General features: G+C 38.6%; 1 protein-coding gene across 1 annotated transcript in view; it reads left to right on the top strand.

The window, feature by feature from the left end:
- LOC123684395 (LIM domain only protein 3-like) overlaps positions 1 to 24,946 on the top strand; it is a 197,809-nt gene that overhangs the window by 34,038 nt on the left and 138,825 nt on the right. The window contains exons 2-3 of the mRNA XM_045623635.1: positions 7,254 to 7,324; positions 20,935 to 21,017. The gene's annotated coding sequence lies outside the window, so the exon portion shown is untranslated. The remainder of the gene's footprint in view (positions 1 to 7,253; positions 7,325 to 20,934; positions 21,018 to 24,946) is intronic.

Below are 24,946 nucleotides of genomic sequence, written 5' to 3'. Positions count from 1 at the left end.
AAACGCGCCCTTCGATGGGCTGGGGTAAAAGCTGGTCCTCTTGCCGCGACACGAGGCCTCAAATCATATTCTCTGAGGCGATTTCTTATTGTCTGAGTGCTAATTTGCACCCCATGAGTTCGCTCATTCTTGATTTACCACTTTCCAAGTCATTCATTTTGCTTTCTGAGATACCGACTTGCCAGCTCTGTATAAACAGCGTTTCTGTCGGAAGTTTCAAACACGTCTCTCTTCAACCGTTCACAGAACAGTTAAGAATCGTTTCCCGACATTTTTTTCGAACGCCAAAAAAGAAATCGCTCGATCGTACGTCCAATTCTTGCCGACGTCCAGCCCTCTAATGACCGTTTAGCAGCCTCGCGACATGGAGTCAGTTTTTAGACCTCGGCGAAGATTTCAACGTCACCCATGGGACAGAGGCAGCTCGCGTTGTCGCGTTTTTCGAACGCGCGTGCCGAGAACGTCTGGACGTCGTCTCCGAACAGTTCATGTCCATGTTTAGGCCGTTCTTTGTCGGTTCTGCGGCCTTAATCGTACGCGTTTAAGTCCGTTCGTGGAAATGTGAACGGCAATATAGTCGACGCATAATTGACAATAATTATACCCGTATTTATGGATGTGCTTAGGAAGCGCGGAAAAGTAGCCTCACCAGGAGGAAACCTGTTCGGGGATGTGCGCCGCTGGAATCTTTGGATGACTTCACGTCGATTTGTGTAGACAATATGACACTAGGTTCTGAAATCGTCAGAACTATAGGGTGTTTTTTTTAGAGCTATAGAACTTTAAATTGCAATAAAACAACGATGGATTATTCGATTGACATGAATTTTATTTATCCGCAAGATAATCTTGTGGCATTACATTTTAAATATGATTTCTGGCTTATGACCGCCACGGCTGGCTCGGATGTAGTCCAATCTGGACGTCCAATTTTCGATGACTTTTTCCAACATTTGTGGCCGTATATCGGCAATAACACGGCGAATGTTGTCTTCCAAATGGTCAAGGGTTTGTGGCTTATCCGCATAGATCAATGACTTTACATAGCCCCACAGAAAGTAGTCTAGCGGTGTTAAATCACAAGATCTTGGAGGCCAATTCACAGGTCCAAAACGTGAAATTAGGCGGTCACCAAACGTGTCTTTCAATGAATCGATTGTGGCACGAGCTGTGTGACATGTTGCGCCGTCTTGTTGGAACCACAGCTCCTGGACATCATGGTTGTTCAATTCAGGAATGAGAAAGTTAGTAATCATGGCTCTATACCGATCACCATTGACTGTAACGTTCTGGCCATCATCGTTTCTGAAGAAGTACGGACCAATGATTCCACCAGCCCATAAAGCGAACCAAACAGTCAGTTTTTCTGGATGTAACGGTGTTTCGACATACATTTGAGGATTAGCTTCACTCCAAATGCGGCAGTTTTATTTGTTGACGTAGCCATTCAACCAGAAGTGCGCTTCATCGCTAAACAAAATAAAATGGACGTAGTGCGCGATACGTATTCCGCACAGAACCATTATTTTCGAAATAAATTGCACTATTTGCAAGCGTTGTTCAGGCATGAGTCTATTCATGATGAATTGCCAAACGAAACTGAGAATAAATCACTTGACAACTGTTAAATCGGTCGCCATATTGAACAGAAATGCCAACTTAAAGTTATATACCTCGAAAAAAAACACCCGTTAGAAGGTGTTCCTAAATTGGAGCTACAAACAAAAATGACAGATTCTCCGGATCATTTAGGCCCGCAAATGCTTTTTCCTCTAGGTACAGGGTTAAAGTTTGATTTTTCTTTGAATTTTTCTCATAGCACCATCCCTCCACAAGATATTCAACTTAAATTTGTTATAGATAATCCAATTTGAAGTTGTCATCATGTGATTTGCTGATTTGGAATGCAAATCTACAGAGATTCGTTCGTGAGCCTATCTTATCAGGACATTTTTTTGTTAAATCTCTCTCATTTTTCTTTGTATCTCCAATTTAGGAACACCCTGTATAACCATTTACAGTTCTGTTATCTCCAACGGCGTTTGATGTCTGCGATTTTCGAATTTTGAACCGCAAACGATCACAAACGATAAAATTTGACTAACCGATGACGAATTCTTGGTCAAATTTAATTCTATCCGTCTGTCGTTTCAGAAATATACACGAAAAAGGCTTAGTGTCATAACTTATCGACTCAATCGGGAGCAGAATCAACATAATCATCGATTTTTTCACGTCAGCAGCTCGAAACGTATCTGGAAGACAACAGGTAAAAATCAAGAGAAGTAACGGACAACGATGGCCAATAAGATCAGCAGACAAATACGCTAGGAGGAAGTGGAAACATCGCGAACAAGGATAATGGGAGATTGAATGAGATCCCGAATCCTGAAGGAAGTTACGAGATCAGGGTGATGCAGCTACGTTCCACCAGAGGGCGGGAAAGGGATAACAAAGTCCCTGTGGGTATCAGTGTGACATCCAGTTTTCAATATAACTTCGGATCTCGGCATCCTGTAAATCCTTGATGACGTCACTTACTCTGTCACTATTAGGCTTACGGCCACAATGGCGGTGCAGTTCAACGCGAAAAAAAAATGGTAAATTGAATAACGTAACCAGTTACGTCAGTCTGAACGTAAGCTTCATTGGCAGGTGGAAATGAAATTGAAATCGTGCTGAAGAGACAAAGGAGGGATGTACTGACAGTCAAACATGAGGGTTACTCGATTTCGTTCAATTATGGACCACTGAATTTCTACAAGAGGACTCTTAGACTAGACTCTTTTCCATCAACGAAATCTGAACGATATTGAGTTGATGTTTTCCCCAAATTTACGTAAAAGTACATTTCAAATTCAAGGAAAACGGATGAACATACAAAATCGACGAAGTAAAAGTTTTGGGTATAACAGGCCAATTGAAAAGTCCCAGGTCTACCATAGGAAACATATTTTTTTGGCAAAATTCTATTTTAATATTCAACATAGTTGCCTTCGAGGGCGATACAGTGATTATAGCGATCTTCCAACTTTTCGATACCATTTTTCTAGTACGATTTGTCTTTCGCTTCAAAATAGGCCTCAGTTTCTTCATTGGCCCTAAATATCGTTCCAGCGAGCATTTTTTTGAGGTCTGAGAACAGAAAAAGTCGCTGGGGGCCAGATCTGGCGAATACGGGGGATGCAGAAGCAATTCTAAACCCAATTCATGCAATTTTGCCATTGTTTTCATTGATTTGTGACACGGCGTATTATCTTGATGAAACATCACCTTTTTTATTCAAATGGGGCCGTTTTTCAACGATTTCATCCTTCAAACGATTCAATAACGCTATATAATAATCCCTGTTGGTGGTCTGGCCCTTTTGGAGGTAATCAATGAATATTATACCTTGCGCATCCCAGAATACTATTACCATAACCTTGCCAGCTGACTGTTGTGTTTTTCCTCGGTTTGGATTCAATTCATCGTGTGCAGTCTACTCAGCTGACTGTCGATTGGACTCCGGAGTAAGCAGCTTCAAACACTGCTCAGAATCATTAACACGTTGTTGCTTTTGATCGATTGTGAGCTCGCGCGGCACCCATTTTGCACACAGCTTTCTCATGTACAAATATTCGTGAAGATATGATGTACACGTTCAGATGATATCTTCACAATGTCTGCTATCTCGATCAACTTCACTTTACGGTCATTCAAGATTATTTTGTGAAGTTTTTTGATTTTTTCGTCGGTGACATCCGCTTTTGGGCGTCCACTGCATTCGTCGTCTTCGGTGTTTATTTCACCAGGGAATTTCTAATTGATCTAATACTATTCCAGCTCCCTTCACAATTTCATTGTGTTAATTGAGCTTTACCAGAATTGAGGAAAAATATTGAAAAAAGCACTCAATTTTCCGACGAAGTCAAGGTTTTGAGTGTAGATATGGAGTAATAATTACAAGCTCGGTGAAAAAATTCAAGCTGATCTAATCATCAGAACCATAGAATATTAAAGGAGAATAATGAAAAAAATAAACCGTGAAAGAGATCCAATCTATTTGAGATTTCGCTCGCGTGTTCACAAAAAATGAAAATTTTATGTTGATTGCATCATCAGAACCATGCAATTTTCAAGCAGAATCTCGAAAAATTGACATGAACTCAATGTTTTCCTCATTTTTTTCCCCAATAACAATATGAGATTGATAATAAACGCTGATACGATATCCCATATTAAATTCGTATATGTTCCGAACGTAGTAATCAATTTTCCAGAATCCGTATATCTCATATCGGAGTTGAATTCGCGCCAAATTGAAAACTCATATTTATTCCCCGAATGTCTTTCGGTATAATAATCATCCAACCTAACCCAATCCAATTACACGCGTGAACTTCCTTCGGCAATTTCCAAACGCCTATAAATTTCCCTTCCATCTCATATCTGACATGTTTCTGTATGTATATACGAATGACGAACGGGTAGGGGGGTTGGAATCCCAATTCCAACCCTCTTATGAGCGAATGAAAGCGAATAGCTTTCACGTTTACTATAATTTCGCAGAAGGAATTGGGAGAATCTTAATTCTGTCCGTCCGTCCAGCCGGTCGAAGGTCCGTTTATAAGATAACTTTAGAATGTGAGATCCTTAAAACTTTGAATTTGCAAGCAGAATCAAGATTTGTCACTGAAAACCTCCCTATGTCTTTCTACGTCCTACACCAGAAGAGCTGTCAACTGAAGGACAAGATGTGGTCGCCAGAATGCAAGCCAGAATCTCTAGTTCGATGGTAAACTGTATTAGGAGTAACAGAACGTTCCTGGATTCAGAACCATTGACCTTTTTGTCTTATATTTGAGTCTCTTGATGCCATTAATTAAAGATGGCGGTTTTGGATGTCATTTGTAGGTTTTGGTCATCCCTTTTAAAGATGTTCTTGATTTTCTCTGGGCTATTCATGATAATGCTGTACTATTATTATTATTTTGAATCGGGGTGATTGCAGAGCTCGAATAGCCTTCCGGGGACTATGACCACATGGATCTATTGATTTTAACCCTTCTTCTTGGCGTGCCCTATCCGTTCCGGACGTTGGCAATCAACATGGCAAGCTTTATCTTGTTCGCTGCGTTCCTAAAAAGTTGTATGGATGTCTGGCCAAACCACTTCCTGAGATTGTGCAACCATGAATGTCTTCTTCTACCCGGTCCCCTTCTGCCTTCCACTTTTCCCTGTATTATCAACTGCAGTACTTGATATTTGCTGTTCCTCATGACGTGTCCGAAGTATTGAAGCTTTCGTTGTTTGATGGTAAACACAACTTCCTTGTTCTTTTTCATTTTTCTCAATACTTCTCCATTAGTGATGTGATCTATCCATGATATTCGAAGAATTCTGCGGTAAGTCCACATTTCGAATGCTTCCAGTCTTTTAACCCTATGCACTCATAAAAACCCAAGGAGGCTGTCGATACTGTAAACAAAACCAACAATATCCTTAGGAATCTTGGCTGTTACCTCGTGATCATCCGGGATTAACTTTCCAATTTGAACATCATGTATTATTTTATTGGTTGATTCGACTATGTAGATCATGAAAATGCTTGCAGTTGGGCGATCAGAACATTATTCCAGAAATTATAGGTAAAAACCTGAAATTTTTGAGAAAAAAATTTATGAAATTCCCGAGGCTGCAACTTCTTCTGGACGTGAGCTACGCCCTTGAAACCTCAGTAGGTTTTATATTTGATGTTTGAAAAACTGTTTTGTTTGAGGGGTCTGTGACGAATAATTCAGGAGATATAACGATTTTTGATGGAAATTCAATTTTTTCCGAAATCACTACAATCGATCTAATCTTCAAAGAGATATATCACATAATTCCGCTTGTAACAAGTGAAATGTCAAATTTCTCATGACTCCTGAACATTCGCAACAACCTTCGACTAGTCTAACAGTTCTGCCAGGTTTGTCAAAAAATTCTAAGGTCTTCTTGGTGTCTTGATGTCATAGAGTATAATGGGTATATTCAAATGTGCACTGGAATACGAATGAACGAGCACTTGATTTCGTAGTTTTCATAATTTCTTATATTCGGTCCAACCTGTCTAGACTTTAAAAACAATTATTAAAAAAAAACCATCGGACGCACTCAAGACATCATTGTGTCCAAGTGAGAAACGCTCAAGCTCAACCGGCTAGGGCCATTACTGTTTTCAATTTGGATTGCCGTCTCATATACGGACGCCTATTCTGATGCCAAATGTGCTTTGGATTATTGCTGTTTAGTTCTCAGAATCCGGCCATATTGCGATTACGTTCAGTCGTTCGCCGCTCTTCTAATGGGCTAAAATCGAGACGGCAGATTTCATGGCAATACCAGCGCCATTCATCCTGCTACCGAAAAAAAAGGAGGACATGTCGGGAAAAATTCGGAATTACGGATTTATCGAGCCGGTCCGTCCAATCCCCTCTCATTCTCGGTTTAATATTCATTTCATAAATATGGAATCCAATTTCGGATCGGCGTTCGAGGCGACATCGGAGAGTATAGCTGGAGGAATAAGAACGGTTTGTATGCGTTGATTTTGAGACGGAAAATGGTCCTAAACGATAAGGTTCGATATGCTGATGACGAATTAGTGGTTAGATTCGATTCTGTCCGGTCGTTGAGCGTCCGTAAACGCAATAACTCTGGAATGAAATGACCTAAAAATCATGAAATTTTCAGGCTAAATTCAGATCTCGAAAAACGCTGCGCAAAAAAATTAACGCACATTATGGAAATCTCAAATGTATTCTACAACTGACGGTGTTCTCAATGATAATTATGTTTATCAGAATTATGCATGCATATGTCTGGGAAGGATTAGATCAGAATATTTTGAGATCACTCATTTTGAGTATGAACCGTCGTTGCCGAGCTGTAATTAACGCAAGGGGTGGAAATACCAAGTATTGAATCACTTATCAGCATTCCAGTATTTTGAAAATTGTTTATTTCTCTTCTTTCACATAAGATTCGGTGAAATCCTGAATTTTTCTTCCATTTAATGTGTCTTGTTTCGTTCAAAACCTTCCCGAGAGAACATAAAAAATAAGTTATAAAGTCAATGTAGGGTTAACTTTCATTAAAATTGAGATTTTCAGAATGTACGTTAATTTTTTTGCGCAGTGTATATTATTTGAAATTTCACTGACAATTGTATATAAAATTGATCCATCCATATGGTAAAGTTTAGTTATTAAACTATTCTATTTTTACAGATCTGGTGACCTTGTAGAACATCCTTCAGAGAACAGACTTTCAAGATACACGAAGGAACGGAATTTTTGAGGTATACCGATTTTAATTTTTTTTTCAAATTTCAACGAAAACATTGAATAGATTCGAAGGGCAAATTACATAATGTATAATACTCATACAGAAGGTTCATTATAACTTTAGTTCATTCAAAAAGGTTCGTTTTCGAATTTTAAACTCGTGTTAAAATATTAGTGCAGAAGCATTGATATTCTTCCACGAGTTTTGAATGAACGAGTGTTAGAATGAGCCTTCTATACGAGAATTATACGTAATGTTCTCTAATTCAGTAAATTCTCATTGAAATTGATGTAAAATTTCAATAAATATCCTTTAGTGATTTTTGTATTGAAGATATATTCATGCAAGCATGAAATCTTTGTGGAACTGAGATATTCCTGCATGATTTAGTTCTACAAGGTAAAGCAGAATGAACGGATTCTCCACAGAATTTTAGGAATAACTATTATGCCTCTTCTCTTCCAATAACGAAATTGTTGTCAAATTCAAATACACTTTTAGATGAGTAGAACAGTGGAATAATGCTGGGATGAGACATAGAAAACTCGGGTTCGAATCTACGATGTTCCAAGAATTTTTATTTTGTTACCCGATTTTTCTTATAATTTGAGATACTCTAAAGGATGAAAGGAAATAATAAAACGAAATGTAATGTTTACAGTGTTGCTAAAAAAGTGTTGAAAAAAATGAATGTGGGAGAAGATTGCCTTTTCGAAATTTTAACGGCAATTACTTCCAAATTAACGAAGGTATTCTCTATATTATAAAACCGATTCTTGTCCTTACCTATCGGCGCAGTTCTTACGTAGGCGTTACAAGTTACAGCAGAGCAATATCTCTAATTGCCTCGCGGTCTATGTTCTTTCAAGAGAGCGTCATTATGGCCATAACCTGAATAATATCCTGCTATTCGAGGACCTGCTGCTCCCGTGTGCTTTCAGACACCCGCTGTTTTGATTTATATTACGGTTGTATTCCATGCGATGCTCTGCCATCCTGCTCTTATTTATAGCTAATTAATAGCGAATATACCTTGAAATAATTAAAATGAGGATACAGGGGCAGTCGCCGTTCGAGCTACTGATCAGAGTTCCCCTTGGATATTGCAGCGCTAGGATCCTGGCTGGTTCGAAGAACCAGGCAGAAGTCTTATGGAAAAATTTTCATGGGTTAATTTTTCAGAATTTTTCTTATTTTGTAAAATATAACATCTTGAACAAGAAAGTCTATTGGTCCAACTCAATCTTATGACTAAATTTCGAGATACAGGGTGTCGAAGTTGGAAAATGGCATTTCTTTAAAGCAACATTTCTCGTAGGAAAATATCTTCAATGAAACACTTTTGCACGACAATTATACTTACCCATAAAGTGATAATTTTACACTGGTTTTTGATAAGAATTATTGTAAGAGACAGGGTGAATCGAACATTATTCATTATAATAGTTATTTAGTTAGGTCGAGTTGGACAAAACGTCGAGTGCAATAAACAATTTTTGCACGAGTTGCATACAACATTTTTTCTACGTTCATGCAAAAAGCAAAAAATGGTTTATTGAGGTGCGGCACTAGGTGTAGGAAAATGAAAAGCGCAACTTGAATACTTTATTATTAATATCGATTTTCATTGAAACAGGAACTAATACGTTACGAACAATTCAACTCAAACTTTATTTTTACCCTCAATGTTGAAAGTGAATGAACAATTGGTGCAATTTTCAATATGAATATTTCGTAGTGAAGTACTTTTTAAATCCACTTCTTGATTTGTTACTGCTGTAAACGTACTAGTACTTGGTAACAGAACATCGTTATTTCCTTCAAGCTGAAATATTTGTTTGTCATGATGACAGCACGTTGAAGTAGAATGATAGATGAGTGCAATAAAAACTTTATTGCACTAGTGCAATGAAGAACTTTTTTTCCACTAAATATAGTTCAATAAAGTTTTGCTTTTTGCATGAATGCACAAAAAATTCTTTTAGATCTAACATAGACGTATACAACTTTGCTTCCGCCGTTTCTTTCCGGAATTCGAGGCTTCATTGTAAAAACCTGGTTATACATTTATGATTCAAAATATCGTCTATCGCTGGCCACTACTTTCTCCCATCTTTCGGGCAGCGTATGAATCCAGCGTTGAACAAACTGGTAATCTCTTGAAGAGATCCACGAATCTATCTAATTTTTTACTTTTTCATAAGACCGGAAGTGCTGGTCAGCAAGGCCGTGCACCATTTATCGAAACAAGTTATAGTCTGAGGGAGCAACGTCTGGAGAATACGGCGGGTGATGTAGGACTTCTCATTTCAACGTTTCCAAGTATGTATTGACCACTTTCATAACATGGGGTCGAGCATTGTCATGCTGTAAAATCACTGTATCAAATCTTTCGTTGTATTGCGGCCGTTTGTTTCTCAATTCTTGGCTCAAACGCATTAATTGCGTTCGATAACGATCGCATGTGATTGTTTCAGTCGGTTTTAACAACTCATACTACGCCGAGATGGTCCCACCAAATACTGAGCAATACCTTGGAACCGTGAATATTTGGTTCAACCGTCAACGTGGAGGCATGGCCAGGATATCCCCATGATGCACTTGGGGTTATTGTAATGAACCCATTTTTCGTCTCGAGTCACAATGCCATGCAGAAATCCCTTCCGTCTTTGCCTTGCAAGCAGCTGTTCACAAGCAAACAAACGCCGTTCAACATATCTCGGCTTCAACTCGTACGGCACCCAATTTCCTTGAATCTGAATCATTCCCATGACTTTCAGGCGTATTGAAATGGTTTGTTGCGTCACTCCCAATGATCCTGCCAATTCTTGTTGCGTTTGACACGAGTCTTGATCCAGTAATGCCTCCATTTCTGCATCTTCGAAAACCTTCTATCTTCCACCGCCATGCTGGTCTTCGACGTCAAAAGCACCGTTATTGAGATACAAAGTTTTTGAGATATAAAGGGAATATATCAAGAGTCGTTACAAAAGTTGTCAAAAATTGTAGGTTTACAATGAAAATTCTATACAGAGTAACGGCAAGTGACACGTTGGCGTTTACTTTCTGTTTTTTTGCCATTGTTCAACGAATTATTTCTACTTCATCTCTTGTTGTGAGGGGTTCAATAACTATATGATATTTATACAGGGTGAGTCATTATTGCTCGATCGGTGGATAACTCTTAGAAATTTTGGTCTAGGAGAATTATACTAATTTTGAAGAAATCGATAGATTTCGCATAAGCTTAAATCATTTTCAACTCTACAGGTTTGTCCGAGAATGTTTTTTTTGCGAGCAACTCTTTCTATGTTTTCATGACAGGTCGCAGAGAAAACTTTCTTTTTCAGAAAAAAAATCTACATGCTCAATTTCTTGTTCTAATAGATTTCTATTCGGAACGGAGACAAATCAAAGATCATGAATATCAGTCCCACTCTCCTCTAGTTATACCTAGCTAACTGACCCTATTTTTTTCATACAAACATGAGTTGGAGTAGCCATGAATTCATCAATCAAAGAAACCGACTCGATCAAGTGAACATCAGCCGTTGCCGCAATAAAATCACATCCGATCATCGTATATGATTAATGGAACGACCCCCGTACATTCAGATGTTGTTTGTTTTTCGGTACCCACTGTTTAATTGAGCCCCGCGTTAATGGTTCGTTCTGGGAGCTATCGGAATCGAATTATGCGTTATTATCGTTCGGATTTCTATTCATCCTACCGACATTGCAGAGGTAGAATTCTGATTATTCGTGTTGCACTCGTAGGGCGTTTAGTGCAGTTGTCGTGTGTTCAAAGCTGGCCTTCAATGAGTCGATTGTTGCCCTGTATTGAGCGCAGAATAGTTTTCGGAAGTGGTAATATGTCGGTTATGGAAGGTGAGGTGTGAAATGAAGGTTAGTGATGATTTTCCTTCTTGTCAGGCTTTGTAACGAGTTGTGCTTATTTATTGAATTTTCATTTTTGTGGAACTTATAGGTTGTTCCATGAATAACTCTACATGCTTTCAGTGCGAATTGCAGGACGATTTTATAGCCTGAATTCAGGAGATATAACGAATTTTAGAGGAAAATTCAATTTTTCCCCAAATTTCGAGTTCCAATTTCCTCAAAACCGTGAGCTCTACGAAGAATCGGTAAGCGGTGCAAGAATTGACGATCACTGAGCATATCTTTCATGTGGACTTCTGTATACAAGGGAACGTCGATCACAATGGTAGAGGCAGAATCTAGACTCATCTGTGAAGAGAATTCTTTCCCAATCAGCCTCTTCCCAATGGATATGCTCTCTCCCAAAATCCAAACGCGCCCTTCGATGGGCTGGGGTAAGAGCTGGGCCTATTGACGCGACACGAGGCCTTAAATCATATTCTCTGAGGCGATTTCTTATTGTCTGAGTGCTAATTTGCACCCCATGAGTTTGCTCAAGCTGATTTTGAAGGAGGCGAGTGGTTGCAAACCGTTGTCTCAACGAAGAAACTCTCAAGTAATGTTCTTGAATGGCAGTTGTTACCCGTGGTCTACCCTGTCTTGGTCTTCGGACATTCATACCTGTGTCCCTGAATCGCTGCAACATTCTGGACACACTTGTATGGGGAACTCCAAACCTTTCTGCAATTCTTTTGTATGTCCACCCTTCTTCTCGCAAAACTACCGCTTGGGCACATTCCTCTTGGGTCAAATTGCGTGTTTCGCGTTGCATAGCGATCGAGTGTGGAAAATCAAACGAAAGAAAAACTATTGATCACTAGAATTGATCGAGAACAACTGATTTCAGAATGGAGCCAATACATTCAAAATCTGATAATCTCATCTTTTTTTATTCCTGCTGGGAAAAAAACATATGTATTGAAGAAAAACGTTGAAAGTGGATAACATATGCATGCATAATTCTGATAAAAATAATTATCATTGAGAACACCTTCAGTTGTAGAATAAATTTGAGATTTCCATAATGTGCGTTAATTTTTTTGCGCAGAGATCACGAAAATGCTTGCAGTTGGGCGATCAGTACATTATCCCAGAAGTTATAGATAAAAATCCGAAATTTTCGAGAAAAAAATTGATAATATTCCCGAGGCTGCAACTTCTCCTGGACGTGAGCTACTCCCTTGAAACCTCAGTATCTTTTAGAGCGGAACTTGTTGTTCGAAAAACGTTTTTATTTGAGGAGTATGTGACAAATATCTCAGGAGTTATAACGATTTTTGTATGGAAATTCGAATTTTTACTGAATTTCTACTTAGACTTAATCAGAACTGCACGTTCCAAATGTTCTACAGGTACATCCAGAATCGACCCATAACCTCAAAACACCCACTCCACATCTGCCAATCACCCCAATTGAAACATTTTCCGATAGATCGAAATTCACACACACACACACAATATTCGTATGAATTACTCTCAAATATCGAGCACTCCATTCAAAGCGCGCGACGATTCCATTATGTCGGCCGACAAATAATGGCGTCCAATTTTACGCGGAACAAACGTCCCGTATAATTTGAAAATTCTTAATCTCGCAATTCGCCGGGCGGCGTGATTGATCGAATCCATTTATCTATTGTCGATAACGCGGCCGTATTGATCTCAATGAAAGTAATTTAATTAAAAGTTGGGTAAACATAATTCGAAATTAAACAAAACACCACACACGTATAACGCGGGCGGGGCCGCATCTAGTTGGCCGCTGTTCCCGGCCGAAGTTATTAGCGTGCAGATTGTTGATCGAAGGTAATTACAATCAATCAATTAAGCGGACGGCTTTGGGGAATTTATTGCCGATATCGACAACGACGTTGGCGCAAGCTGTGACGCCGACTCGCGGTCGACATTTTTCAATTTGCGTGCAAGGAGAAAAAAAAAAACAATGGGAATTTTAGGACGTGGTTTATTGTTTCCTCTCCGAACACTAGATATTTCCTCTCGTTCAACATAAATGAATATATAAGGTGCGCAACTAAGTTCCTACTGCTTTTTCGATGAAAATGTAACATTATTGTGAGGAAAAATGGTTCTAAATCTAAATCTAACGTCTGGCCTATTGCTAGCTATTAGGTGTACAACTTTGCTTCCGCCGTTTTGCAATAGAAATAAATAGATCGTAGATGTAATACAATAAGCTTAGGTATTTGTAAACATAACGCCATCGAAATATATACAGGGTGGCCATTTGAAAACGAAACAGACGAGATTACAGACGAAATAAAGTTTTTCGATAGAAATGCTCGGACAGGTCGATTTCTGTTTCGAGGGGGACAACTTAAGATGTAGGTTACGGACGCATAGCGCTTCAACCCTTGCTACTACAACACTCACCCCCAAATTTTGAATAGGGAAGATGGGGTGAATGATACCTCATTTGAAAGGTATTTTTATACTGATTTCAGCACAGTAATTGTTTTTTCATTTTATGCATTAGTTCTCGAAATATTTTTAACTAAGTATTTGAAAATGAAGTAGTGTTTTCATGGCACTTGTAGTGTTTTGTGAAAAATCGACATTTTGAGCTTCAAAACAACCATGACTGTGGCTTCCTTCCTAACTAACTAACGCATGAATATTTCGAGAACTAATGCATAAAATGAAAAAACAATTACTGTGCTGAAATCAGTATAAAAATACCTTTAAATTGAGGTATCACTCACCCCATCTTCCCTATTCAAAAATTGGGGGTGGGAGTTGTAGCAGCAAGGGTTGAAGCGCTATGCGTCCGTAACCTACATCTTAAGTTGTCCCCCTCGAAACAGAAATCGACCTGTCCGAGCATTTCTATCGAAAAACTTTATTTCGTCTGTAATCTCGTCTGTTTCGTTTTCGAATGGCCACCCTGTATATGTGTCTGCATCATAAAGTTATTCTCGATTAAGCATGTCAGCTCACGAGCCAAATTCTCGATATTTGCGGGATGTTTTAATTTTCTTCTCTAATAACGGCTGTTTTTTTTTTGGTATATAACTTTAGGTTGGCATTTCTGTTCAAGATGACGACCGATTTAACAGCTGTCAAGTGATTTATTCTCAGTTTGGTTTGGCAATTCATCATGAATAGACTCACGCCTGAACAACGCTTGCAAATAGTGCAATTTCATTTCGAAAATATTGGTTCTGTGCGAAATACGTATCGCGATTTTCATAAGCGAATTTTGTTTAGCGATGAAGCGCACCTCTGGTTGAATGGCTACGTCAACAAACAAAACTGCCACATTTGGAGTGAAACTAATCCTCAAGTGTATGTCGAAACACCGTTCTATCCAGAAAAACTGACTGTTTGGTGCGCTTTATGGGCTTGTGGAATCATTGGTCCGTACTTCGTAAACGATGATGGCCAGAATGTTACAGTCAATGGTGATCGGTATAGAGCCATGATTACTAACTTTTTCATTCCCGAATTGAACAACCATGATGTCCAGGAGCTGTGGTTCCAACAAGACGGCGCAACATGTCACACAGCTCGTGCCACAATCGATTTATTGAAAGACACGTTTAGTGACCACGTAATTCCAAGTTTTGGACCTGTGAATTGGCCTCAAAGATCTTGTGATTTAACACCGCTAGACTACTTTCTGTGGGGCTATGTAAAGTCATTGGTCTATGCGAATAAGCCACAAACCCTTGACCATTTGGAAGACAACATTCGCCGTGTTATTGCCGATATACGGCCCCAAATGTTGGAAAAAGTAATCGAAAATTGGACGTCCAGATTGGACTACATCCGATCCAGCCGTGGCGGTCATAGACCAGAAATCATATTTAAAATGTAATGCCACAAGATTATCTTGCGGATAAATGAAATTCATGTCAATCGAATAATCCATCGTTGTTTTTTTGCAATTTAAAGTTCTATAGCTCTAATAAAAACACATTTTACTTTACAACTACACTACTCATCGAAATACTGTATCAACACCTCGATGCAACCTCCTCCAATCCTGCCCGGGACTCTCAATTAATTACAGCTGGACCGGATATTGAAGGATCCATTAAACTCAATCAATTCGAATTCATTCGGAGGCAGACAGGGCCGGGGGTGACCGGGGGGGTGAAGGGACCGACCCCGGACGTATAAGAGAATTACATGAAACAATGGTCCGAGTGGCAATAAAGTAAAAAGCATACTCGTTTCCATCGTAGGGATGAGGTTGTGCGGGGTGTAGTCTCGGACTAAGAGTTATTCGTTTTCTTGGGTAGAAAATTAAATAAAGTCCGGGCCAGCCACTGCACACAGCGACAGTTATATGTGGTGTATCTGATCAGCCAGGACTCGACTCTATCTAATTTGATGGAATCGATCAGGAGTCTCCCGGAGCCAGTGGCGTGACGGCGGACGGGCGCTGATATTTTCCCAACTCTATTTCGATGTGTTGGGGTTGGTACACAACATTTTTCAATTATGTTATTATATTGGAATAAAATTATTCAAAAGCGGTGAAACTCTGATTTTTTCTTCTAAAATAGTTCAAAAATGACTACTTTCTCGTGGAAAATTCAGAACAAAAATAGGGATTCATCAAGCCAAGTAGCTTGATAAACTTTCTTTTGTCAGGATGGTACCTACTTGTGAGAACAACAGTACTTGTTAAGAAAAACCAACTAGCTATCAATGCAGCTACCCTAAAGGATTCATTGGCAAGAGATGCAACATTCTTCCTTGTGATTATAGACCTTGCCCACTCGACTTGATTTTTAGATATTTATTGCTTGACTTCATATCAAGCTACTTGATACGGCACGGCATATATTTCTGGAATCTCGTGCTCGCTTAGACTCAATAAGGGGATTCCTCGAGCGCTGAGAGACTGAAACATTCGCTAGTGTGACTTTATTAGTTATTTTCTCACATTTCTATAAAATCTATTGGTAAATTCTGGTACTTCCAGAAATATCTATCCAAACTTGGCCAAAATGGCCAAGGATTTCTTATTAACCCCAGCATCTTCAGCTCCTGTTCAAAGACAATTTACCAGAGCTGCTCTTACAGGTCCAAAAACCCGCAATAGGTTAAGCAACAAATCTAGAAGATGCCTCATGTGTCTTAGATCCTGGATGGGAAATCATGGAATCAAACAGCCTGGAGGTTTCTCAATATTAAGAAACTTTATGAACATTGAAGATATCATGGACGTCTCACACAACAAACGAAGAAGTCTTGTGAAGTACGAGAGTCCAATTAAGCTGTATGCAGTATTTTTTTATTTTGTTATGATTTATAGTGATTCAATCTATGTTTCTATTTCGAAAAAGTTGATATTTTCGGTTTTTTTGTACAAAAAGTTTAATAGATAAAAATGTTTTTTGCAAGGTTTCTTCTCATTTCATCATTTAATTATTGATGTGACACTACACCATAAAACTGCTGAAAATCAAGTTGTTTGATATGATTCAAGTACTTGATAAAAAAATACTTGACTTGACTTGAGATTGATTGAAATATTTGAAATCAAGTCAAGCTCAAGCCAAGTAGCCTGAAAATCGAGCCAAGCCGTGAATCCCTAACCACAAATATAGTATTCTGATCCGTCACTTTGCAATGACATTTTCCAGACTGTTCTCGGTCCGGAAAAGTTGATTTTTCGGTTTGTTATCAGGTTTTTGTATCAAAAGGTTAGATCCAAAGTTTGAGAAACCCTCACTAGAAAACAAATTGCGTCCACCCTGTACAATCCTGCATTGATACGTGCGTACGCCTATGACCGGCACTCCAGAAGAGGGGAGATACGGCGACTTCTGTAGCTGATGGCGATGGCTGTCCACATGAAATATTTAGCGAATGTCAAAGCCATTTTCTGAACCAGCTATCCACTCGAAAACATTACTCACTATCGAAGTCACAATTGGATCGGCTGGTCTGAATTATTAAGCCAAGAAATGCTCAGAATTGATCAGTTGGACGCTTTCTGTCCCGGTTCAAATTGCTAGATCGGCAATTATTCAATATTTAAACGATGGAATGATAAAAATTGACGAAATAATATGAATTGATGGAAATGTTTCAACCATTTACAATTCCATTTGAAAGTCAAGCTAAAAGGAGTTTGATTGAAGTTTCAGAGTTGTACTAATCGCTCAACATTGGAATTCTAGAACATATAAAGGACTATTCATTTCGTGGTTCCGAAAGTAAATACGTAAATAAAACAAACTTTCATTTAGAATATCGATCAAATTTTTTTCATTTCGAAATAATGCTTGGACATTGCCATTAGCTATGGTATACAAAATCATGTAAAGGTCCACGTGATCTTCTATATGACTGCATACCTTGTGAGGTCATTTTCAATGACTCCTCTGCGCATTTCAGGCAATATCTCTCCAATAACTTGACCAACGTTGGTTTCCAGGTCTTCAATACTCTATGGTTATCAGCAAGAATACTATTCTTCGTATCTCCCACAAATAAAATTGAAAGGCTATAAATCACAAGATCTTAGTGGCAAGTCCATATCGCTTATAATTGAAATTACGCATTCTGAGAATTTTTATTGCAATAAAGCCAAAACTGGTCGTGGTGTGTGGCTTGTTGCACCTTTCTTGCTGGAACCACATCTATTCCAATTCCATATCATCAATTTGAGGCCAAAAAATCGGTATTTATTAGGCAATAGGGATGATAATTGGCAGTTTGAGTGACATCTTCCTCATTTTCAATGAAGTATTGGCCAATCATTCCACCAGACCAAATTGCTTACCATACAGTGACTTTTTGTGGATGTATTGGTCTCTCAGCAATTACATGAGAATTATCACTGCTCCATTTGCTACAATTTTGCTTGTGTTCATAGCCACCAAGGAAAAAATGTGCTTCGCCGCTGAAAAAAATTCGATACGAAAAATCTTCATCCAAACCGTTTTTGTTCAAGCTCTCAATCGGCAAATTTTCTACCCTTCATGTGGTCAGCTGGCTTTAGTTCTTGTGTTAGCTCAACCTTATAAGGATGGAGAAGCGATGCAAAAAACGCCATAATGTGAGAGAGGCCCAATCAGTGGTTAGGGTTAGAACGATCTGTTTGGAAAACAGATCTCCAAGAACTTTCAATCAATATGGCCATCAGTAAATTAACCAGTGTCACTACCTTGAACAAAATTGTATAAACCATTCATGGCAAAACATGTAGTTTAGTTGAAGAAGACATAAGAAAAGCCAAGATAGACTTACTAAGATAGATAACTAAGGAGACAAAGAGAAAATAGAAATGAAAGCCAATAATAAGAAGATTGATTGAATTTTCTTTTGATTAAATTATTTGCTTTTCCTTCATCGACACCAACGATCTAGACTGCATCGCAACAAACCAACTAACCAAAAAAGCACGAACAAACCCTCAACGGATCTATTTCAAAAGTACGTTTATGATTCCAAAGTTGCTGCAGATTTTAAACCTTTCTAAGTGCCATACCATCTCAAATCCGAGTATGCCCCTCTTCCATTCCTCATAACCTACCATTATGCAACAATTTCAGCTAACAGGAACCGACTACTAGATCCGATTATGTAGTTACCCCAGTGACATCATCCGTCTCGTTCTCGTGTAGACCTCCCTTAGCGTATTTGCGACTGTCTCCGCCCAAAATGGTTCGATTCTATGGCTCGGTAACCCTGTGTGGAATTTAATTAGCAAATTAACGTAATTAGTAAACTTCTCGTACCGGTTCAGGTTTCCCCTCGAGTTACTGAAGCCGCCCCGGGATCTCTCGACGTTCTCCAGATGATAGCGGCGCTAACTAATCCCAACTACTTCCTGGATCGTGTTCAGAATTTGCCTATATCGATTCGATTCTGAACGATATAATCGAATATCGACGGTAATTGATATTATTATTTTTATTTAATGTCCTAGGTAGCAATGAGGATGCAGCTGATTTCTGAATCTGCTGAAATGTCTTTTTGGACGCCTGGTAATTTGGTGCTCCTTCAAAATAAATTCTTAAATTAATCCAAAGAACTCCTACTGAATTACAAATAGCATAGTTTATTCAAGTAGCTCACTAACAGAATACAAATAGCCGTTCCATGGGTCAAATAATAATAACAAATGTAAACCCAATGCCTCGTCGCTTGAGCTCAGGGGAAATTACAAAATTAACGTGAATATATCACGAATTCTTGACACTGCTAATCTCATCTTTACAAGATGATACAAAGGTAATAGGCCAATTGAAAAGTACCCGGTCTACCATAGTAAAACACATTTTTTTGACTGAATTCGATTTTATTATTCAATATAGTAGCCTTCGAGGGCGATACAGCAATTATAGCGATCTTCCAACTTTTCGATGCCATTTTTGTAGTATAGTATATCCAAAGTCATTTGAACTAGTACATAAAAACGCTTGGCTATGTATGCCCCTTTGAAGTGGATACCGGGATCCGCTAAATACTAGGGTTTATTTGAATATATTGTTAGGCAATAAATTCAATGGCCCCAAAGGAATTTTTGGAAACTTGGACAACCCTTGTCCAATCGAAATATTCTGGCTTCCTCCAAGTGACTTTGGATAGACTTTACGATTTGTCTTTCTTTTCAAAACAGGACTCAGTTTCGGCGATTACTTCTTCATTGGCGCTAAATTTCTTTCCAGCGAGCATTCTTTTGATTTCTGAGAACAGGAAACAGTCGCTGGGGGCCAGATCTGGCGAATACGGTGGATGCTGAAGCAATTTGAAGCACAATTCATGCAATTTTGCCATTGTTTTCAATGATTTGTGACACAGCGCATTATCTTGATGAAACAGCACTTCTTTTCCTTCTAATGGGGCAGTTTTTTAACTATTTCATCCTTCGAACGATCCAATACCGCTATATAATAATCTCTGTTGATGGTCTGGCCCTTTTGGAGGTGATCAATTAATATTATACCTTGCGCATCTCAGAATACTGCTGTCATAACCTTGCCAGCTGACTGTTGTTTTTCCTCGCTTTGGATTCGGTTCATCGTGTACTCAGCTGACTGTCGATTGTACTCCGGAGTGAAATTATGGAGCCATGTTTCATCCATTGTCACGTATCGTTTGAAGGTTGGCACTAACTAAAAATCATATGGATTTAATACCAGCACCACCTTCTGTGCTTCAGACCGGGGATTTTGCAATTGGCCTAATACATCCACCTTATCTATTGAATGAGATACAAATGTTAATACCTGAAAGTATGATATTTTCATAAGTTGTAAAACAGAATTCTCATCTGTAGAATCAAAGGAACATGCCACTGAATATAATAACATTTTTAGGAATTTCGCTCTGAGCTGGATGTGTACACGAAGGTTTACCTATGCATATTCGTATATACTTGATAGGGCACGGTTTAGAAAGCTTTGTTATTCTTATTTCCGCTGCATCTACATCCATCAAAATGCAGTCATCATAATGGTTTCTATGGTAACAGTATAAAAAATGTTGAATGAATTATTTGTTTTTGGGATGCTCGTTCCTCGAATACAGCGCTTTAAGTATGAGTATTATTCCTTCACTATGTCTCCATTTTTGCGATTTCGAGCCAAGACTCCAACGATTATGTTTGATCCACTAATCAATACTAGCTAGAGTTCTACCGGAATGAGTCTAAATTTATTACATTTCTATGATTTTTTTCAATTTCTCTTTATATTTCAGAAACTCCATCTTCATTGGATAAAAGAGGATGAACAAATAATTTGAGCTGTTGAGAAGGACGAAGGTGAATCACATAATAGTTGGTGAGTAAAAATCATTTTGATGTTTTAAAGACCTTCGTTTCCTTCCAAATGATGAGAAGGTACTTTTTGATGTGGATTTGGGATAAACTCACTTCGTTAGAATGCGTTTCAAATCTTTCTCAGTTGGACTCCATTGCAAACAACTTCAATTGAGTTTCTCTTGATTCCATAAAAAAGTAACATCTATGTTACTATTATATTTCACGAACTCAAAAGGCTATTTATTCATACGTAACTTACTGAAGTACTCTTTCACGGAGTTGTTCTTCAGTTGGCATACTGGTTTTTTGAAGAAATATCACCACCATCTATCGTCAATGTTGACAAAAAATTACTCCTGTCCTCAGAAATCCTTTTGATGTTCAAGTAAATAATACCAAATCTATTTCGAAATTAGTAAGTTTCTTCAACCAGAACTGTCTCTTATTTTGGGGAATCATCTGCCATATACACTGTGTCCGCAAAGTAAGGAACAAATTCATTTTCAACTGTATATTAGATTATTATTTTAAAACACTGTAAAAATAAAATAAAAATCGACGTGTTTCAGGATTATTTCTTGAAATGGTCTGTTTACCTAATAATGAATTTGTTCCATACTTTACGGAAACAGTGTATATACTGATTGTACTGATTTAGTTCCATTCAAAAAAACATTACAAAAATAACAGGTGTTTTTTTCGAAGTATATAACTTTAAGTTGGCAATACTGTTCAAGATGGCGACCGATTTAACAGCTGTCAAGTGATTTATTCTCAGTTGGGTTTGGCAATTCATCATGAAGAGACTCACGCCTGAACAACGCTTGCAAATAGTGCAATTTTATTTCGAAAATAATGGTTCTGTGCGGAATACGTATCGCGCACTACGTCCATTTTATTTTGTTTAGCGATGAAGCGCACTTCTGGTTGAATGGCTACGTCAACAAACAAAACTGCCGCATTTGAAGTGAAGCTAATCCTCAACTGTATGTGGAAACACCGTTACATCCAGAAAAATTGACTGTTTGGTGCGCTTTATGGGCTGGTGGAATCATTGGTCCGTATATCTTCAAAAACGATGATGGCCAGAACGTTACAGTCAATGTTGATCGGTATAGAGCAATGATTACTAACTTTTTCATTCCTGAATTGAACAACCATGATGTCCAGGAGCTGTGGTTCCAACAAGACGGCGCAACATGTCACACAGCTCGTGCCACAATCGATTTATTGAAAGACGCGTTTGGTGACCGCCTAATTTCACGTTTTGGACCTGTGAATTGGCCTCCAAGATCTTAAGATCTTGTGATTCAACACCGCTAGACTACTTTCTGTGGGGCTATGTAAAGTCATTGGTCTATGCGGATAAGCCACAAACCCTTGACCATTTGGAAGACAACATTCGCCGTGTTATTGCCGATATACGGCCACAAATGTTGGAAAAAGTAATCGAAAATCGGACGTCCAGATTGGACTACATCCGAGCCAGCCGTGGCGGTCATATGCTAGAAATCATATTTAAAATGTAATGCCACAAGATTATCTTGCGGATAAATAAAATTCATGTCAATCGAATAATCCGTCGTTGTTTTATTGCAATTTAAAGTTCTATAGTTCTAAAAAAACACCCTTTACAAAGTACACTCGATCTTCCCAACCCATAGATCGACCATCAGGGATTCAGTGACGCAATAATCCACCTACTGCGCTCCGAAACGGCCCTAAACTAGAGGCGAATTTTCCTCAGAACTCATTAAAAGACCAATTATATGCATCGCTATAATTATACCCTTTCTATGCCCATTAGGCAGGCCTCAACTTTCCATCCATTTCTGGAATGAACGTGATATTAATTGCAACATGCAATAACTTTCAGCTCTAAATTGGTTCCAGCCCTGTATTATTCCGCTGAAATGAAGAAGTTGGATTACGCTGTAAGACATTATGAATTAAAGTTGCCGTCCACCCTTCCCATTATAATGGACCTTGTTAGGCTTTAATTAATATGATGTTGTTTCCTTGAGCGGGAACGCCTTGGGTTCGTTTACACTTGGTATGTTGGAATGATAAATAATTTAATATTAATTAAGTGATACTATTCTCGTCGTTTTCGTTTTTTGAGAGCTTGTTCACTGTTCACGGATCTAAGATCAAATTTGTTTCAATTCATTCAGATATGATCATCCTAACTATGCAAATAGCTACGAAGAGATTAAGCTGATAGGTTGACGCAGGTGACCTTGGTTCAAGTCCTACCTGATCCTATCTTTTTTTTTCTTTTTTATGAACGTTTTTTTTTAATTTTTGAGGTGTCATCAATTCAAATCGTCTCATCTTAACTTAAACTCTTTACTGAGTATCTTCAAAAAGTTTGAAAATACTGGTCTGCAAATTGCCAATGGACCTGCTCATTTTATTATTTCTCTTGTCAATTTCACCGGTTTTTCTTTACACATAGTCGTACAACATTGCTTCCGCCGTTTTGTCCGAAATTCGAGACTTTATGGTAAAAAACTGGTTATACATTTTTGATTCAAAATATTGTCCTTCGCTGGCCGCTACTTTCTCCCATCTTTTTGGCAGCGTACGAATTCCGCGTTGAAAGAACTGACCATCTTTTGAAGCGATCCACGACTCGATACAATTTTTTACTTCTTCATAAGATCGGAAATGCTGGTCAGCCATTGATCGAAACAAGTGATAGTCCGAGGGGGCTACTTCTGGAGAATACGGACGGTATAGTAGGACTTCCCATTTCAACGTTTCCAAGTATGTCTAGACCACTTTCGCAACATGGGGTCGAGGATTGTCATGCTGTAAAATCATTTTATCATACTTTCGTTGTATTGCGACCGTTTGTCTTTCAGTGCTCGTCTCAAACGCATTAATTGCGATCGATTACGATCGCCTGTGATTGTTTCAGTCTGTTTTAATAACTCATATTACATTACGAGCTGGTCCCACCAAATACTGAGCATGACCTTTCGAACCGTGAATATTCTGTTTGGCCTTCGACGTGGAAGCATGGTCGGGATATCCCTATGACTTTCTGCGCTTGGGATTATCGTGATGAACCCATTTTTCGTCTTCAGCCATAATGCAATTTAGAAATCCCTTCCGACTTCGCCTTACAAGCAGCTGTTCACAAGTAAACAAACGCCGTTCAACATCTCTCGGCTTCAACTCGCACGGCACCCAATTTCCTTGCTGCTGAATCATTCTCATGACTTACAGGTGTTTTGAAATGGCTTGTTGCGTCACTGACAATGATCCTGCTAATTCTTGTTGCGTTTGACACGAGTCTTCATCAAGTAATGCTACCAATTTTGCATCTTCGAAAACCTTCACTCTTCCACCGCCATGCTGGTCTCACTCCCGGCACGATCTTTCACTAATAGCGGCCTCATCATAGATAATTGAGAGCATTCGATGAGCCTCAGCCGCAGATGTCTTCATATTGAAGCAGGAAATTAAAACCTCCTGCAAATGACGAGAATTTGGCTCGTAAGCTGACATGTTTAATCGAAAATAACTTCATGATGAAGACACAAATCGACTAATATTTCGATGGCGTTATGTTTACAAATACCTAAGCTTATTGTGTGACATCTACAATCTATTTATTTCGACTATCACTTACCGCTACAGTCATCTAAATCAAAACGGCGAAAGCAAAGTTGTACGCCATAATAACCTTTTCTCTGGTTCTGGTGACACGATCAAAGTTCAAATTGGCACGAATCTTCATATTGCTATTCTCGATCTGGATGCAAATTCTCATACAATTATGTGGTTACTAAATGAAAAGGAAATCAAAATATCGAACAGCTAGTCGCATTATGCCCATTAACAAATTTAGCATTTGAGATCTCGAACCTACCATGAAAATTTCAACTTTTGTTCATTCAATTCGAGAGTTATGGTGTTCAAGACCAATCGACAGTCATC

The sequence above is a fragment of the Harmonia axyridis genome, chromosome 7 (genome assembly GCF_914767665.1).
Source record: "Harmonia axyridis chromosome 7, icHarAxyr1.1, whole genome shotgun sequence".
Lineage (NCBI taxonomy): Eukaryota > Metazoa > Arthropoda > Insecta > Coleoptera > Coccinellidae > Harmonia > Harmonia axyridis.
This window is presented reverse-complemented; position numbering and strand designations above follow the sequence as displayed.